This window comes from Cyphomyrmex costatus, unplaced genomic scaffold (genome assembly GCF_001594065.2).
Source record: "Cyphomyrmex costatus isolate MS0001 unplaced genomic scaffold, Ccosl1.0 scaffold30, whole genome shotgun sequence".
Lineage (NCBI taxonomy): Eukaryota > Metazoa > Arthropoda > Insecta > Hymenoptera > Formicidae > Cyphomyrmex > Cyphomyrmex costatus.
The window spans coordinates 1,639,799-1,657,965 of record NW_017277125.1 but is presented as its reverse complement, the minus strand read 5'-3'; the positions used below and the strand labels follow the sequence as shown (position 1 = coordinate 1,657,965).

The window sequence follows — 18,167 nt, the reverse complement described above, 5'->3', positions numbered from 1 at the left end:
TACAAACTTATCGGATCGTGCACAAAATTTCACGAAACTTGTTTCGGTAAACAGGGTTCTTTTCTCCCTTCCCTGTTTTTGCCCCGTTCCAACTAGGGAAGAAGCATCGATGCGACCAACGGTGCGCTAGTGGGGTCGTCGCTTTTCTCCCGCAGAGGTATGATTTATTCAGAAGGTGGGAAACGTACACTTGATAGCTCTCAAAGCACAACCTGCAACTAAGTATCACGGTCTCGAATCACCGACTTCGTTGCCCCCGGTGTATTCTAATCAAAGACGTATTCTGGTATGGTCTAATCTAATCTAATTTCGATCCGGGCACGGAACGAGATGAGAACGATAAACCTTTCGCCGGGACTTGGTGGCGCAACTCATGAATTAACGAGTACGCGATGTCGCGGATTAAATGGCGATTTGTTATGGCGTAATTGAGCGAGCTATTCAAAGAGACGTTATTCAGTGGGGATTTTAATGTTGTAAAACGTAACTGAGTTGCTTACAATGCAAAATTAATGTTATAAAAGAACATGTGGAGCTCTAATAATATATTTTTGCAATAACGCTGCACAGCCAGGAAACCAAGATTCTTGATTTAAAACATCTTACAATGAAGTACAATTAAAAATAACCATCATATGATTACTAAAAAAAATAATCGTTAGGCAAATCGTCAATTTTATCAGGTTTAAACAAAGAGAATCGCGTCTATTTGAAATTGATTGTATTTATTTCAGTCTTATTGAAAATCATCATATTGAAATGATCGAAACGTATGGTTATTAATTTTTTCGAATATAATAAATTGTATAATAACATAATAGATTCAGCGTGGCTCTACTAGCTCTGAACTTTCAAGTTTAAAAAATTAACTAATCAACGGAGTTTAGAACGTACTATGCAAAGTTTTCGATCTTAGATATGTTATTTGTAAATAAATGCAGAAGACTATGCGACATGAATCTTTTTTAAATTATTTGGAGTATTCTCGAGAAGTTGACGTCCATGCAGTAAATATCTATACAATGGGGACACGGCTAAGACGTCGCATACGAAATAATGGTAGCAGACAAAGTAAGTATCTCGTGGGATCTGAAATTTTTCTTCATGAATAATTCTTAACGTTCCCCCGTGCATTCGTTTTCTTGAGCGGACTGAATGCATCTCAGAAATCTAGAAACCACTGGTCAACTCATGACCTATGACCTTGGCGAAACACGCGGCAAGTCTAGTCGCGTCGATCATTCGTTTCGATTTTCTTCCTTTTCCTCTTTCCAGTCCCTTTTTCATCAAAATTCACTGTACGTATACGTATCTCTTAAAGGACACGGATGAGGGTGTAAATGGACTATAAAAGATGTATCTTGATGTCTACAAGTATCGCTCGTTCAATAGAAGCGATGTTTACATTATTGATAGAAGGAAGAACGAGAGCGAGTGTTTAGATTTTGAAATAGTTGACGCATTTGACAATTTGAATATACAGTTATATATTTTTTCGTATTTTTAATAGAAAAATGATAACTCAAAATTAGTAACTTTTCAGTAGAACATTTTTTTAATTCTTTCTAAATTATAGAACAACATTTTAATTAGAAAAGTCAATGTGCATGTAGCTTTACTTCTTTTCTATATATATCATACTTTCAATCATAATTATAATGTACTCATTAAAACTATATATAATTATAAAATGTATTTTTTAAAGCTATATTCAAAATTTGGATACTGCAATCTTGATATAGGATTGTATTTCATTCCTTATCACAATGATACTTTTTTACATAAACAGTATGTTGAAAAATATTTTTCCACAGAAGTATATTCGTATTTAAATTCGATTTCCTTTATCTCGAAAATGCTAATTTTTACCAACTCGGCAGGTGGATAATGTCTTAATCCTTAGTGAACACGATTGGGTTATTCGTGTTCTGCATACTCTTCGTGTGAGTTAATTAGAGTCACACACATCACTGTCACACCTTTTAGATTAATCTAGAAGTACTTCTCATTTTTTGACGTAAACGATTCTCCTCTTGAGATATTTTTTATATCTTATTTAAAATCATTGTTAACAATACATATTATTAATTCTTTTCTCATTTATTAGTATTTGAGAACATTATGGATATAGATTTTTGGTGGATTTAATTTTTTGAAAAAATAAGCAAAAGTCAAACAAATATTAAACAGAATGAACACATGAAGTAGCCTATATTATGACAGTACTTATAAAAAATAAAGATTTTGGCAATATATAAATAATATAAAATTAATATGAAATAAATAATATATAATGAATAATATTAATATTTTAATAAATATAATGGTTTTTTTATTGCAACTTCTAGATAAAATTGTATATTTAAAAATTTGTAAAGAATAGCTATTAAAAAAAAGAACGTATGTTAAATAATATACATATGCAAAACAATATTTTATATCAATTCACATTTTTTTCGCCGCTGGGATAAAAAACATCTCGGATAACTGTTCCTGGGTTAAAGTTTATTATTTATTATACAAATATATTCTCGTGGAAGTTATTTCAGCTATGTCGACAAATTCTTCGTATAACATTTTGTATAGAATATTTGTGTGACTGATAGTGGATTGAATAAAATGTAAAAAAATGTTATTGTAATCTCTTCCTTTCAACATCTTCTTTATTCGTATTCTCGTAGTTTGCGAAACGAAGTGTTCTACAACATCAATACTTTGATCGATACTTTTCTAATAGCATTTATGCTATCATCGTATTTTCTGAGAACGATCCTTCCGACGACGAGAAACTACTTCGTCATTAATTTCAAAAGTATCCTCGATCGATATTGGTCTTGCCTCTCGATATCTGTGTCGGAAAGTTTCCAAACCCAATCGAACTCCGCGATCTATTTTACAATCGTGGAAATAAAATCGTGAGATGGATATAGCATGGAGATGTTCGTCTACGATCGCCCTCGGTCGAACGAACATAACCCTTTTACGGAAGAGGCTTTTAAAATCTCGTACTCGCGGCAGAGAAACGAAAATTAAATATCCGCTAAAAAGCGGACGAGATTTCACAGGATGCGGTAGCGATCAGTTTGTTAGGAGGAAACGTGAGGCCAGGGAAAAGGTAGATAGAAGGTAGAAGAGAAAAGAGAGGACGACTGTCACACAGGGACTGTACTCGTATTCAGCCCGTTCGCCCGAATCCACTTTTTTTCCCACGCGCTCGCAACAGAATGCAAATCGAATAGGAGAGGGAATTTAAAGTCTGCACGGTCCTGTTGACGAACCTGCAAATTAGTGCACGAGCGTCGCCGACATCGACGCCAGCGTCAGCGCCGTGCGGCGTTAATGAGATTCCACGTAGATGAAAGGACCATGGACGAACGTGGAATTAATGGAATTGTCGAGTCTACAGTACGAAGCTTCATCGATCCCTTTTCCATGGCACCGGAAACGACTGGCCAACTGATGTCCTATCGGAACGTATCGAGAGACAACTGTAACATCGACGTGGCTTTCCTTCATTATATTCCGCTGGACAATCCATCGATTAACGACTATTGCTTGTAGTGTACGCGACTGTCTCTCAAAATAATCGGTCGCAAATGTGATTTGCATAGTCGTCGATAAGAGAACTGATAAAAGCATTACAACGCCGCGTTGTAATAATACAGTTCGGGTTAGAAAGTTCAAGGATCTTGACCGATTGACGAGATCGACGAATCGATTAACAGATCAATTAATTACGTATCGATGGCAAATTAAATTGAATGATTCTCCGATTAATTCATGCTGTATTTGGCACACGTGTGTCTTTTAAGGATGTATACATATGTATCTCTATGCGCAGAAAATGACTGATGGAATTTTACTGTGAAATGAAATTTTTTCATTTTTTATCTTAATTAGTTTTTAAAAACATTTATTTTTATCACATAAATAATTTTTTATTCAAATTCTAAATTTTTGTATTACTTATATATAGCCCCGCCAATTTTTCTATTACTTTCAAATATAATACAGGAAAATCTATAACACTATATAATATCTCAAAAAGTTACATCTAAGTAAAGACCTTTGTTATGTTTTATATTAAACTCCAAAACTCCATATCTCTTTAATTGACACGATTGTTTTTAATAATTTCCAATATTACGGAATATCATTTGCTTTAATTAAAATACGTCACAAAAAGTTAATGCGGAAGATCAGTTTTATTTTTGTGAACTTTAAAAATTGATCTTCTGTCTTCTGCTAACTACATTACGAGAAACGCAACGTCTCGTAGCATTTGCATTTACTATTCTCTCAAACGCTTCTGCGGAATAGTTGCGTTATTTGCATTGTCGATAAATACGCATCGTTGAGGCAGTCGTGCGGTGATAACGCTTCGCCATTCCGTTTCTCGAATTCTCGAGGACCTTGACCGATTAAATGGGATTCGACGAGTCCGATCGTAAACAGTGAGGTCCGTTTTGTCGTTGCGGAATCACCGAAGCGGATAATTCGACCGTTAGAGACGCGCGCGTGCACGGATGCGTGATAATCACCGGCGAAAATATTTGTGCTGTATTATGCGGTCCGTATGTCCTCCTTCATGATAGAACCGACAATCAGTACACCGGCGCTGTCACATCGTCGTAATTAGGCAAATAAAGCGGCTGTGAAGTAGATCCGGCGCGATTCAGCTTTGTTTTTGCGCGCTCGAATGCTGCGGCCGTGTTAGATTATTCATTCACGATTAACGACATCCTGCTGCATGGATGATCGATTTTACGCAACGCAGGCTGAATGATATCTTTTTTAATTCATTTAACTTTTAATCACGATCGATAGCGCAATTACTCGCGAGAATCATTATAACACTATTTGCTTTTGGTATATCGCTAATTTAGGGAGTTTGATATTTAAATTAATCATCTTTCACAGAATCTCTAAATCAATTTTCACAGAGTGAATGGACTAGCAATTCTGTATATTTCACAAGTATTTAATTACACTCGCTTCAATTAAGAATTAAAATCAACTTTTAAATATGAGAAAAGTAAGACGGAAAAGTTATTTCAATGTCTCTCGACTGAAGTAGAAAGTACCTAATATAGCTAGATTTCTACTAAAATATTCGTGTAACATATAAAGTATTAATATATAAACAATAACTTTTTGAATGTATCGAGAAATATATCTCAAATTTAGCACATATGACTTCCGTCACATTCTAATTATAGTGTGCCAATCTCCTTTAAAATTTCCATCTGTCTAAATTAACGATTTTACGTACTATGCCGCAACAAAAAATGCCGTTGGCACCGAAACGACGTGATTTGCATCTCACCCGATAAACGCGCGTGCCGATAGCACCGTGCATTGCTGATAACGTTGATCGGTAGAGAACTTCGAGGACGCGAACCGCGTAATCGAATCGACAAATTCAAATGAGCGACTTGGCTGATCTACCAACTCCTCGACGCGATGTTAAATCACTGCCCGAATCCTCCTCGGTTAGGAAACTCGTTACCTATTTAGCGAGACAAAGGAATGACATGTAACTGACTTACGGAGATGTTGAATCCCTTAAGACACTGAATTCTAAATACGTTTCTCGTAAAGCATAAAGAATATTTGTATCGATTAAATTGTTTATCTTTCGTGAGATCTTTAGTACATCTGTGTGTGTGATAAGAAATTGATACTTTTTAAAATAAGAATTAGTTGATATTTAAAATTGACAAAAACAGAAATCTCAGTCTAGTCATTCTCTTTCAAGACTGGCTTAATTTTCGCTTTTTAAAGTGAAATTCTATCCCAAAAGTTTTAAAGAGTACATTATTATTTAATACCCATCGATTAATTTTTATTGTACTGAAGAGGACCCAAAACAGAGGTCGAAAAACGTTTACTCTCAAAAGAAATAAAAAATTAATTGCACACCAATAATCTGTTTCAGCTCGTAAAGAAGGCATTCACTAAATTATAATATATTCATTTAAAGAGTAATTGACTTTAATACATTGAAGCACACAAAAAATCTTATATTGTATATTATTATTCAATTTAATATCTATCTTTAAAAAAGGTGAAAATTTTTAATTTGTTTTAAAATTTTAAAAAAGATTATGTTTATATATTTTTGTGTGAAAGAATTTTATATAAATCAAAATCTCTCTTACATTATATAGTATACATACTAATAGATGAATTATAAATGTAAGAATTAATTAATGTACATGTATTAATTAATTCTGATATTTATATTTTTTTCATAATTATCGTTATACTCTTGACGTTAAAAATATTTTAAAAATATTATATCTCTCAATCCTCGTACACAATTATAAAGGGGATAATCATTTTTTTGCGTCTCAGAGGACGGATTATAAGTTTCTTTTGATCTGAAAGGATTAATAAGCTTTGCAATTACGGTCGCAGTGTAATGCCTGAGTGAAAGCAGACAAAATGCAATTATCTATTTAACCATTATGTTTTACACTTTGTAAATTGTACGGTCATTTTAAAGTATCTTGGGAACCTCGAAATGGGACACAACTGATTTAACATTGAATTGTAGGAAGAACAATATGCCATCATGACTACCTAAATATTCTGTAGATCAAGGATAGCACGTGTAATGGAGCGCGGAGATTTGTTGCGATCCTAAGCCGATTATTGGATTCAACGAACTCGATAGAATTGTATGAAGCCGATTAATGGTATTGGAAAACACGACTGTGCCGCCGAACTTCGATACGCATTTGTACAACCGAGAAAGATGGCACACGATTATCCATACGACTGAACTTGATTTCTCATGAGAAGTCACTGGTCATTATTTATTAATTCGAGCTTTTCTCCCACTATGTCTTATTTGACAACAATAGTTCAACTACTTGTTTACCTTTATGGATAGATCGATCTGTCATGAAAGCCGATTATTTTCTTTTTCGATAGAAGGCAATATTTTATAAAGCAACACGATACTTTACATTCCGTAGTTTAAGAAAACTACAATATATTGCTTCATAATACATATTTTATTTGACACACACACAGCGATTATGATGTATACAATTAAATATTTTGTTGAATTTAATTATTTTATTGAATTAAATGAATTTCATAACATTATGTACATTTCATTATCGGTCATTTAAAAAATTTAATATGCGTCGTTATATATTTCGTTATACTGAAAAGGAATGGTAGACAAAATCAATTGATAACATTAATCGCAACTGCATCTCCATTTTCCTTATATATGTAAATAAGACAGTCCATCTGATCAATGCAAGGTGTAACTTCTCTTCCTTGAATCAATTGCTATCAAGATACCAGAACACGAGGCTTACATACATTTCCGACAAGTCAGGCAGTTCTTCATTACTATCTTTCACCGCAACACGCCGAACGGGTGTACAATTAACAATTTAACCCTATCTCGTCGACATCACGTTTTACAACAGGGTATCGTAATCAAGCCGGAAGATAACTATCACGCTTGCATATAGACCGAATAAATTCACGCCAACTTTTTCCATGTTGAAACAAACGATCGATCGATCAGGCTTTCATCGGTCATCGCCCGCGCAGCATGATCGGCATATGCCATGATGAACTATTGTCGCCCTCCGTATAAACATGAAGACATTGTCACGCTCGACGATCCGTCTTATGACTATGCAGATTTGTCGCAAATCCGCTTTTCGTATACGTCATGTTTCGGCACGGCTTGACGATCGATCGATTAACAGCTAGTGGTCATCGCTTACTGTCTAGCTACGCCAGTATTGCGTGATTTGCATGCCTGCCGAGTCGGTAGTCTAAGTTGATAACTTCCTGCGCAATCGCTCTTCCCAGGCAACCGGAGCAATTGGCACGGCAGCGCGAACGATAGCTTTTACAGTTGCATCATTTATGAATCTTCGCTCCTTCGAATTATACATGACCCTTGAGAATCTACGCAAGTGTACACGTGTATAGAATTTTAAATTTCCTATACAAGCTTCAAGAGAGAGGTGCAAATAATACCGAAACTTAACTAGTTAAGCAAACTTTAGATGAAACAACATTAAATTCATACATCTACTTAAGTGTAGAATCTACAGATTTAAATAGTCAAACGCTGTCTTTTTTGAATTGAGAAATGCAACGGGAAAGGAACATTTTTTAATTATAAGTAATGTAGAACTTTATAAAATAATAGATATATCACATGTGTAATTAAGTAATTATGTAATTAATTAAATATAAGGATTAGAGATTGAGTGGATAATAATATTCCAAAATATAAGAGTGGTGAACAAAGATATCTTATGGTAATAGTTCTATGAAATATCTTATCGGTATAAGATTGACGGAATAACGGACTTGTCTACTGTTAATGCATAAGTTCTCACCCTTTCTTACGATACATGTCGACGATAACGTAAGCCGAAAACATGCCGGACCTTGGCCGATTAATGGTAGGACTAACTCCGACGGAATTAGCAAACTTGGAAGTCAATTTGAATCGCCCACGAAGACCACAAAGTCCATGATCGAAGCGGCTAAACTTCGAAACTTGCAGCAGTAAGTTATTGTTGGCGATTAAGCTAAAGCATGCCGCATTGATGCTCGCTCGAGATGTTGTTCCAAAGCAGGAAGAAAAATACAACCGGAGAAGCATGGGGAACAGTGTGGGACAACGAAGACGGATTACCGTGAGTGTTGCGATAAGTGAAGCGACTGAAGGGACAGTACCAACATAGGTTCTTCAATAAATGTGTATTAGTGGAAATTTCGATACGAAGCAATAGGATGTAATAATATTACGTTTATTTCGTGGAGCGTTTCCCAATTCCATGAAGATTCTCTAAAAATTTCTGACGAAACGATCTCTGATTTTGCTCGCTTGTATAATATAGATATTTATATTTAGATAGTACTTGCCTCTAATTCTTAAAAAGTTGGAGAGTAAAAAAGCAAAAAATTACCAAAGGTAGTAATTTTTACAATGTATTTCTATTATCATTATTATGTAAAAAAAAAGCCTTGATATTTTATAATTATCATTAATGCGGACAAATTCGGTACTACCGAATTTACGAGACTCAAGGATGAGTTTATACTGATAATAGAGCATTTTCCACTTCTGTGAAGATTTTGTTATAAAAGTTATGGCGAAAACAATCTCCAAATTTGATCACTTTTGTATGTACATATATATTTATTTATTTTTTTATTCTATTGATATTTATTGCATATTATATTATTTTATAATATATCATGTTACTATTCGAGCATTTATCCAGATGAATATCCAAAAAGCTTCAACAAACGTAAAAAAAAAAATATGTAAACGTAAAAATTGCCAGGAGCAATAGTAATTTTTGCGATATGTTTCTGTTGTACCATCATGCAAAAAAGCCTCGGTATTCTTTACAATCATCGACGTGGACAAATTTGGTGCTGCAGAATTCACGAGACACAAGGGCGACTTCAAACTGAAAAATACCGTGCACAGGACAGACCCCGCCGGGTGATTTTATTTGTGATTCGTTCGCAATTCAACCTGACATCGTACAAAAGAATAAATGCATGCCGCACTTCTGGAAAACTGTGGCTATCTCAACGCTGTAAATGCGCACAAAATTTTTTTCGTTGTAATCTCTCTATATGCCCAGCATTTCGTCACAAATATGTACTTCGCTAATTAAAGATTATTATCAAGCAGGTTACATGCTTTTTCAGCTTTTTTAAAAGGTAAAAGCTAGCCGTTGCGAACGCGTCCTCCATAAATAGCGTAGCCTTTTTCGCCGCTAATGAACGCAATAAATTAGATCCATAATGCAAAAGCCAAAAAGTATTATAGACTAAAAGTCACGAATGACGTTAATCCCACAATATGTACATATCTATATACAGCTTTACCTCTCCTCTATACGTGAATTCTATACATTGTCGTACAATTAGAAATATTCAGTTATTTGCGAAAGAAAAAGAGAATTTATCCCAAATGAAATTGACACGCTAGGAATAAATTCTTTTGATATACTTTTGACAGTGTATAAACGAACCAGTGGAATGTAACGTAAATGTTCTATTCTGAATTCGAAAAAAAGTGATAGCTCCAGCCGATAGATCCGCCGAAGAGTTAATCTCGCACCGCACCGTAATGGTCGCGTTAATTCCGCTCGCATCGGCGCGGGCTACGTGTCCATTATACAGGATAATTGGATTTTTATCCAGATACAGATCATCAGTGCGGCTGTCTGAACCGCGATAGAAAGATCGTCGGGAAATGGTCCGCAGCGCCGGGTGTGTGCTACCGGTTTTATTTGCCGCGGCCCGGCATTGCCTTTTTACATTTTGCGCCGCGCGCGGCACAAAAGAATAAATATACGTCGTATATACACCCACCTCTCACGGAATTCGCGAAGATCTCGACAATACGCGAATGCGGATTCCGCTGCGCCTTCCGTCCTGGACGAGCCACAATGGGCCAGCTGCGCGGTGGATCCTTTCGAATTAAATCCCATCCTAATAAAACGTCTTTGTATGCGTGCGTAATCTCCACCGCGATGAAAGACGAGAGGCGTTTGAATAGATTAAACTAAATACGCTTCGGCGATCTGACAAGGAAATTCTGATTATAACGCACCCCCGACAAATTGAGTCCAAAAAAATCTACTCCGATCTGAATTTGTCCTAATTTTTTGCAAATTTCCTTCTCATTGTAACACTATATTCTTGAAGACTGATAAAAAAGGAGGATTTATTATCAGCATTACATTTTTAGATTGATTATCTACATATTATATTAGCAGGATTAAATATAGCTACGTCTGAATTAAAAATTTGGATATTATGATAAATGAATCTACAATTTTTTCTGAAAAATAATATATAATACTTTCGCAAAGAAAAGCGCAGTCTGTACAATGCAGCATAGCAGCTCCTATTTGTATTCTTGCATAGAATTCTCCAGGTATTCATTTCTCGCTTGAAAATGTATTTTCACCTTATTACTATCTGCCGAGAAGTTTGTTAAAGCACGTTCGCGAGTGAGGAAATTTAATCGACGAAAAATTTCTCCGGGATAGCGGTGTAGTAGTTATTTTAACAAAAGATAATGCCGCAGACATTCTCTAAAACAGTTTCTGAAAAATTCTTTCTTCCTGACTATTTATGCAAAAATCACTTATATTTTTGTTAATGAAAAAAAAAATGATTTCAAATTGATTAACGAAAAATCCAATCCATCTTATGGATATAAATTTAAAATCTCTCTCTAAGTGGCTCAATAGGTCTAAGACACTCTACTTCCTCCGTAGAAACAGCTTTATGTATTTCTTCGGAGGTGGCGGCGGTCGCTTCCGCTTTGCCAGCTCGGCAAGCACCTTATTTTCTTATACTCGCCCACGTCGCCGTCCCTCTTCATTCCACGGAATGCACTTTCGGCAAATCCGCCTGGGCGACGACTTTTCTCGTTTGCGCTCGTTCCCGTTGTCGCCGTACCGGATGCGACCGCCGCCAGCCAGGAAGATAAGTCCTTGCCGAGAGTAAATCGTGTTTGCCCACCTCGTCTACGACGATGCTCCGCGCCGAAGGGTGGCCAGTTTCCTTCTTCGTTTGAGCTTCTTCCCGATTCTCGTTGTGCCGCCGCTTTCTGCTTTTAGTCCTCCCTCTCGCAACGAGAAACGACAATGGCTGCGAGATATCGCATTGGCGAATGACGCAGCGCCGTTTGCCTTTTATCGTTTACCGTTGCTATATGTTGTTGCGCTATCCACAAATACCACTGAGAAAACGCGCCAGTTTACGGACGGTCAAACGTTTCGTGGGTACAATGTTCGATATCGGTATTTGAAAAAAAAAAAAAAAAAAAAAACATTCGATACATTTTGGTATTAGATGATCGTTCGCTTTATACTGAATAGCTGTACTAGTTTCTACATTACGGAATATCGATACTATCATATAAGATAATACATAGATAGTGCTGGCAAGGCTGACTAAAAGCATCCATAGCCGATACTTTTGAAGATCCTTATCTGGGTCATGTTAGAGTATCGGATATCCTTACCAAGAGCCTCATGATGAGATGGGGTTACCATGATCGTCTTTCATCATTTTATTTTATCTGTACTTTAGCGTGTACGATAGTGGATGTTAGTTGCTTTATGTTACAGTAGCTGTTATGTCTGGCAGCATTTAAGCGTATCCAAACGGTTTGTCTTGGTAAACAGCAATTTATGCGTAACAAATGGCACGATAATCCTCTAGACTTTTTGTATCTTCTTTCATCTGTTTACCTAATAGCTTACGCTCGTTTATTGTAATCGCGATTTCTTTTGCTTCTTCGTAGGCAGGAGAAATCGATGGAAGGGTATAAGCCGATCTTCCTTTTAAATCCGAAAGTGCGAAAACACCGGTAGTGGAGAATGAAAGATTCAGGAAGTCCGCGAGTGCCGGATTAATTCAATATTTTGCAATGCTAACATGTCGCCGGTCTTGTAAATCTTCAACGAAAACTACGGCGGAAAACGGAAGAACTTTAGACATTTATTTTTGAGAGAAACGTCCTGCACCCGAGAGAGAAAACATCGGGCAATGTCGTCGTAACATCCGGCGAAGAGCACATGTGCTGGATTCTCGGGCAGTACTGTCGCAGATCTATTGCAGATTGCGGTGGTACTCCTAAGATTAAGAAAGTTCAGGGCATTAAGAAAATAGCTTTATCTATATATATCACGATTCTATACACTCAACAACAATTGTCTTTCTTTATAAAGAGATACGAATGTAAATTGTGTACGAGCCTATTTTAGTAATAACAGAAATAACAAGATTGAAATGGATTTTGATCGGATATATTTAGTAAGTAGATTTGATATTTGTGGCTGTAATTACATAATACAAAATAATTATTACTCCATTTTTATAGTTATTATTACTAGCTACTATAATAGTTAGTGATAGTTATTTATAATTTTAAAAATTGTGTGTACACACAACACATATATATATGTAGTCAGCATCGAAAATGACTGTAAATTGTAATTGAATTATAGTAATTAAAGTAATTTTTTCTTTTGAGCGTAGTTCAAAACGCGACTTAATTAAGAGTTCGCTCAAATGTATAACTTTTATATAACTTTTTGGAATTCTTGATATTTTTAAACAGTTTTAATAATACTGACATGAACTTATTGAATCTGTAAAGTATTATCTCCGCATTCTTTAAAAATTTTTTGAATTTATGTACTATTAATCTAGTCAAGAGCTTCATTTAAAACAGTTGCGCAACTGTCGTGTCACTGACATAAATGTCGCCGTGCCTTTGGTCCAATTTGCGTCAACTATGCGGCATAATTTAATTCGAGGAGCAATTTAAAAAGTTTCACCCGGTTGCACATAAAACGAAACTGGTTCGGGAAGAAGGCGATGTCCCTCGCTTAGTAACACGACTAGAACCTAATGAACCCTCTTTGAAATGTCCTTCCTCATATTGCCGACGCTACGCGTATGCCAAATCGGAAAGGTTTCCACGGAAATTATTAAGTTGTTTTCCCAAAACTCTCCGCGCTGTCAAGTTTTTTACTCACGGAAAAGCAGCGATCGGCCGACGGGAACAGGAACAGGAACCAGGGGCGGAAGTGGCACGCGTCGCGTCGGCCAGAAATTTACGAGGCGACTACGACTTCTTTGGAACACGCCCCGGGGGTAAATTATTTCTCCCTGGAGGGCCACCGTTGCTTCTCAATGTTGCGTCGGTACATATATATCTCGTGAAGTCACTTATCGTTTTTTGCATCTCGGCTTTGAAGGGATAACTTACGATAACTGCCACGAACGATCTGCGATTGTACACTTGTGCCAGATTCGCATACGCTGTTATCCAATCCTGTCATTTAATCCGCTTAATTAAATTATTCTTCTTAATGAAAACGTACCTGAGCCCTTGTACGTCGTTACAATTCGGACCGCTCGGCACTTTGCGTTTGTAATATCTACCCTGCACGCGAATTTCCGCGAATTACATCTGCATTTTAACGTGAAATTTGCTCGGTGAATTTCTAGTCTCGCCCACGGATAATGAAGCGCCACGAGTTAGGTATTATCATAATAACTTTATAAAATGTTTTTTAATACGCTGAAAATGATCAAGCGCGCGGTTATAAGTATAAGTATATAAAATTAAGAAGAAAATCTAAAGGGAGAATGCTTTTTACTCTTTACATTATTCGCCGGGAAATTGTGCAACATTTTACTTGATTAAACGATACTGAAGAATCTGTTTCGACGTTGATACTCCCTGCTTTAATAAGTTGAACTTAAGATAAAATTACAGCTGGTTAATTAAACTAGCCGGATGGTAGTCTCATTTTCATACGGCTAATTTCCTTTAGTAGCGATATTGCAATTTACTACTGGAAGCAATTTACTGCAACCTTTCTTTAAAACTTTTGAAAGATGCAGTCTTTGAGACTATCTAAGATTTGATAAGTCATTAAAATGATTATCATTTTACTTTAATATTATTACCTGTACTTTGTGCTTGTATTGCACAGGATATTATATTATTAATTGCATTCTTATTTATATTAATTTCAATAAGAAAAACGAAAGTAAGAAAAGAAAATTTTGTATAATCTTAATATGAGCGATTAATTGTAAAAGATCAACGAATTTAAAATACACAGAAAGAACTATTTTGCTGAAGAATCCAAAAATTTATCTATTGTAGATACGGACCTGAAAATAACTTTGTTGAGTCAAAATAATTACGTAAAACGTTCAAGCGTTTGTGATAAAAAGTTTTAACATTTTAGCAACTAGTTTAAATCCTACATAATTATTTTTTAGTTAAAATAAAATTATTTTTTAATTTGTGCTTAACTAAATTTTTAGATTTCAGCAAAGTTGTTCTTTTCGTGTAACATTAACGTTAATATGATTAATATATTAACAATAATATGATCAATGTTAATTTCGGCTGAAGAGCCCATTCAATTTTAGATATTAACGAAGCCAGCGAGACACGTAGACAGTGGAACAAGTAACGATAGAAACTTTGCCATCTCTCTATCTTGTCTCAGATCAATAGCGTCTCATTCAATATACATATCTAATATCAAGACACCGCGTCAATTTTATCTCCCCATTCCGTATTAATTAAACTTAATTCAATCTTCGTCGCCCAAGCGAGACAGGAAAGTTCTCTGTCGGGCGGGCGGGATGAACTTTTAAGGACACGAAGTTCGAAATATAATTAACGAAACTGCCGCCGGTGTCGTGGTGTACAAATTTCGAAGTCCGTGATATCATCCCCGGCACGTACGCGCCTTTCATCGTTTCGCGATTGGGGACGGTGTGCGAGGATCAATACTTCTGAATTTCGCTTTCGGATTCTTCGCGTGACGCGTGGGCGCGCGCTTGGACGGCGAACTCTCGATTGTTAGCCAAGAACAAAAGGATCGCGGGGTGGTTCGTTATGACAGTTCGTTAACCTCGTAAATTGGCTAACTCATCGTTAATGGGCGGTTACCAATTATCGAATCGATTACGTCGCTAAATTATATCCGGCAATCATTAGTTAACTCAAATTTTCTACACTCGCGCTATACGGCCGTGGGGCACGTCGGCGCTATCCGTTAACGCGAAAATAAAATCGGCTGTAAGCGTGCGACCTGATAACAACGTTTACCTAATTATAATATAAAACTATTACATTGGGCGAATTACTCGCGGTCCTTAACTTAACTCGCTCGAACACGTCGGCTCGCCGTGTCGTTGCACCATGCTGAAGTCATTTATCTTCATTGTTGCGCGAAACCAGTAAATTACGCATTAATAGTGTAAGTGCTAAACTAGCGCTAACTACATTAGTAAGCAACTATCTACGAAATCAGAGACTTGATATTTAAATTGAAATAAGTATTAATATATACGAATATACTTTTTTCATTTCTATAGCATTGGAATTTTTATTGTTCAAATTTGTACTATCATAATAATAATAATAATAATAATGTTTATTGCAATGTACAAATATAGCCAAATTAAAAAGGAAAAAGACGAGATGAAGTACATTTTTAGATGTCAAAGAAGCAGTGATAATTCAATCTTTTAAGTTAAATAACATTCTGTTATTTATAATTTTTATGTATGTCAAATGTAAATCCGTTTCTGTGGTTAGTTTCAAAATAAAGAACATAATATAAGTAATAATCTTTGTAACATATGCACTTAGTAAATAGTAAACTGAATTTTAAATTATACATTTTATTTTTATATACTTTCTTGAATTAAATTTTTTACTTCACTGTTTTAATTAAATTAATGGTATACTGAGTAGGAGTAGTCACGGCTTCGTAACTTATATAAATAATTAAAAATAACTCAAATTGATATGATCAAACATTATACGTGTATATAGTAGTACACTCAAATGATAAGGCATCAGCAAAACTGCAGTTTGTAAATTATCAGTAATGCACATTATTGATTATCATTACTATGGTATTATTATTAGTTATTTTTACTTATAAAGTTTTAATTATATCAAAAGCTTTATGGATTTGTGTAAGTAGCGTTATTGTTGATGTCTCTTGAGATGCTGCGCTCTGTGATACATATTTATGTACAATATCTCTCATACTTCAATAAAGTTATTATTATTATCATTAGTGAAGAAATCGCTAAATAAATTACAATAATAATATTTTACTAACAAATGCGATATACAAGATATTTTATAAATCGACGATATCGACTATTTTGCATTCGGATAACGGCAATCTGCCGTTCTGGCATGCTAACGCGTTGATGTATATCCGCGATTAGAATCGGTCCTGAATGTTAAACACAAATAGGAGATATCCAAACTATCGTTGATATTGATCCGCATAAACCTCTATAGCGGCTTTTCCGGTTATGTCTACGTTTGCATGCACAATTTAAAACTGATTGCTGTACCCTGAGTATCGTTTGCTATTTTTTAATAGCAATATTACATACTGCGGTTGAACGCTACCCTCTATTGCCTTCTTCCTTTTTGTATTTTTTCCTTTCATTCGACGAAACTTTATATACGTTTGTTATGAGTCGGGGCTTGTAACTATTTGGCAAATATTCATTGCATTGGAATAATTACCGCTTCAGTAACAGCATTCAATATTTATTGTGCTTACTAATACCTCAAATATTTACCATTTACCATCGGACTTTATTATAGACGATTTGACATAAAATCATTTATAGACGAGTTGACGTACAACCATTTCAGTTCGTATGGCTATTAACGGTTAAAGGAAATGAACGACATGACTTGTTCAAGAATAAAAAATTTTATCGTTAATCTCGATGTTACAAATAATAGACAGTGTAACTTTACGTATGCCATTGAATATTTATTTCATTGCAGCTTTACGAGCAATACACAATATGCTTTCCATTCTCCAAAAAATTCTGCTAAAAAATCGAATACACAGCTTCCTATTGAGCATACTGTACATTCTTCTTCCTTTTTTATTTCTTTTTTTGTTAAATTTTTTTATCGGAATACATCTCCAATAAATCTGATATTCGCGCCATCTCTTTACGACGCGCGACAGGATATGAGAGAAATCCATCGGTATACGATCGACGAGAGAAGCCTCGGCAGTTTATTTCCGCAATAAAATTATTTTATCGCGCACAGGACAGAAGTATGGCCTGTCGATTTTTTTTGCGATTGGGACACTAGAAATATATATATAAAAATTCAAATAAGGCCGAAATTCAATGGAAGACAGCTTTAACGGCATCGGGATATAACTTCTAAAAAATGCAATAAATCTCGCAAATGTCTCGATATATAGAAGAGAATGTGTATCATACGTGTAATTGCTTTATTATTCGCGCAGCATTTTTTGGATGCTACACAAATGGAATTTCGATATAAAGTGTCTCAGTTTTATCGTTTAACAATACCAGCAGCCCCTCCACCGGGACACTCTATTTATCGATATTCCATTTTAGTTCTATTTACTACAGCTCGCACTTTAAACATCCGATACGCCATCGGATTGAAATTGTCAAAACACACGTTGACTGCTGTATCTTACACAAGTGGCATTCACGTCTAAATATTTACAGTGAAATATTTGTGTTGGCAGAAAAAAGAGAGAGAGAGAGAAAGAGAGAGAGAGAGAGAG

General features: G+C 35.5%; 1 protein-coding gene across 1 annotated transcript in view; it reads left to right on the top strand.

Annotated features, from left to right (window-relative positions):
• sfl (N-deacetylase and N-sulfotransferase sfl) overlaps positions 1-18,167 on the top strand; it is a 74,468-nt gene that overhangs the window by 44,088 nt on the left and 12,213 nt on the right. The gene's annotated exons all lie outside the window — the stretch shown is intronic.